The following is a 2,616-nucleotide window of genomic DNA, read 5'->3' on the forward strand; positions in this document are numbered from 1 at the left end:
TTCAGTGAAATAACCACTATGCCATCTGCTGTCCCCCAAATTACACGTCTTAATGTAGTTCCTTGTATTTGACCTAACAGGAAGGCTCCTTTCATCTCTTATTCTGCAATCATTTTGGAAGATTAAAGATTAACCAGATTTACTTGTATGACTAAAGGATAACAAGACTCACTTTACATTTGCATTGTGTTCCAGTACCTCATTTGTTTCAGAAAATATGGTCCTAATGGGCACAGCTCCTATAATTTAATTTAGATGAAAAGTGGGAGGCGGGCTCATTACATTGTGTCTTATGATATCGGCAACTCCCAGAACAGCAAAGTTAAAAAGGAAAACAGATTATGCTTTACAGAAAGAGCAGGGTTTTATTTGTAAGAATTATTTTATTTAACGTTCTTTATTTTCATTTGATCAGAGAGGGACGGAGAGAAAGCAAGCTGCCAGAGAGAAAAATCTACAATGTATTTAACCTGAAAAAAAACGCTTTTTTTTTTTCTGGGGTCGGCAGGTGGCGTGGTGGTTAAGGGCACTAGACTCCCACGTGGCTAACCATGGTTCAAGTCTCAGACTCAAACTGCAGTCAGACATGTGGGAATCCAGTTCCTTAACTACCACGTCACCTGCTGGCCTCCAATCTCTACAAACTTTTACAACTTTCTTTTGAGCTACAAAAATGAATATTTATCTGCCATGAACAAATCTCCAGAATTCATTTATAAATAATTGTCATTTAAGCTATCTAAAAATTACCTGAAGGTAAATTTGCTATGGCATAGTTCTTACAATAGCCATTATAAAACTTGAAAAAGAAAAGATAAAGGAAGAGATAAGAGGCAGAGAAGGAAGGACAGAGAGTAGATTAGAAAGGAACAAAGGGACCTGGTAAGGTCAGACTGAAGAGTCAGGGTCAGCCAGGGACCAATGAGGGAAGGACTGAATTATTTTCAAATCTGTATTTCCAGTCTAATTTATGTCATCAATTATTCAAGGTCATATGTGTCAGCTTAAAAAGACCTCTTAAGGGGGCCCGCAGGTTGCGTGGTGGCTAAAGGTGCTGGACTCCCACATGGCCAACTGCAGTTCAAGTCCTGGACCTGGTGGCTTACTTGCTCTCTCACTCTCTCGCTCTCTTTCTCTCACTCTGTCCCTCTCTGGTCAAATTTAAAAAATAAAGTCAAATAAAATAATTCTTTGAAAAAAATAAATAAAAGTACCTCTTAGGGCCAGCTGATGGTTAAGGTGGCTGAATCCTACATGGCCAACTCTGTGATTCTAGTCCCAGGTCTGGCAGCTTGAAAAACACAGTGGGCCCAAATTTCTGAGAGGAGAATGAAGAAGAAGGGATTTCAGCATGGCCATTCCTCTTGTAGGGTATTGCTTCACTTTCCCCTTCTCTGTCACTCTGTCTCTCTCTCTGGCAAGTGCATGGGACGTATAGGGAAAAAAAAAGATCCTCTTAGGACATCTACTAATTTTTTTTTTCTTAACAAAAAGTTTATTATGAAAATGCACATGACCTGATTTTTACATCATGGTAAAAATGGGCCTGTTGACAAGGGGACATGGGTTTTCCTGTTGAACCGCCATTATTTATATGCATTCCAAGGCTTCTAACATGATGATGCAATTTCCTCGTATTACCACCATTCCGATATTGTTCTGTTGCCCACTAGTTGCCATCTCCACACACTCATCTATCACAAGATTCGTAAATGGATCAAATCCCCGCAATATTCCTTGGACATGTCTGCCACCATTTAATTTCATTTTTCAATTTGGGAGGGTGAGCTTTGTTCATGGTACCAACTTGGCAGGCTCAGAGATCGGACATCTACTAATATTAGATCCATAAACTGGAATTCATATTACTCCTAAGATATTTCGAGTACACTTAAATAAATGCCAAAAACAGAGAATATCCTTTGCTTCAGGAAAAGATGAAATGGTAGTACTTTCCCCTATTCTTCCCATTAAATACAACCTCAAACCCCAGACAGAATATATTCTCTCTCTCTTGCACATACACACACGCACGCATGCACACACACACACAAGAAATAAACACATAAGAAAATCCTTAAAAATTAAGAAGAAAATTTATATCAGTTCAGGACCTTGTGACTAAAGGAATAACAAGGTGGTGTGAGTACCCTGGGAGATTTGCTTTTTGCCTCTTATAGCAAAGACTTGCAACTGAAAAAGCCAATAATCCAGAAATGCCAACAGGTATAGACAAAACAAAAGCCTGCCCTATTTAGTTAATGGGCCAGGTAAGGAGAAGCCTAGCAAGACAATGCTTTCAGACAGCAGCAACTCTAGCCTAGGCAAACACCATAGAAAAACTGTGGTCCTGGGGCTGGCAGGCAACCTGGTGGTTAAGAATGCTGGACTCCCACATGGGCAACTGCGGTACAAGTCCCGGACCTGGTAGCTAGCTTTCTCACTATCCCCCTCTCTCTCACTCACTCTGTCCTTCTCTGATCAAATTAAAAATAAATGAAAAAAAAGATAAATAGATAAATAAATAGTTAAGTAAAATAATTTAAAAAAAAATAGAAAGAAAGGAAAACTCTGGTCCCATTCCACTGACAAAGGCCAGCGAGGACCTTAGACAGT

The 2,616-nt window shown here is 39.5% G+C and overlaps 1 pseudogene; it reads right to left on the reverse strand.

Moving 5' to 3' along the window:
* Positions 1-1,590: 1,590 nt before the first annotated feature.
* On the reverse strand, positions 1,591-1,798 carry LOC114007463 (small nuclear ribonucleoprotein G pseudogene; annotated as a pseudogene).
* Positions 1,799-2,616: the final 818 nt, after the last annotated feature.

Source organism: Tupaia chinensis, unplaced genomic scaffold, assembly GCF_000334495.1.
Source record: "Tupaia chinensis unplaced genomic scaffold, TupChi_1.0 Scaffold000180_1, whole genome shotgun sequence".
Classification (NCBI taxonomy): domain Eukaryota; kingdom Metazoa; phylum Chordata; class Mammalia; order Scandentia; family Tupaiidae; genus Tupaia; species Tupaia belangeri.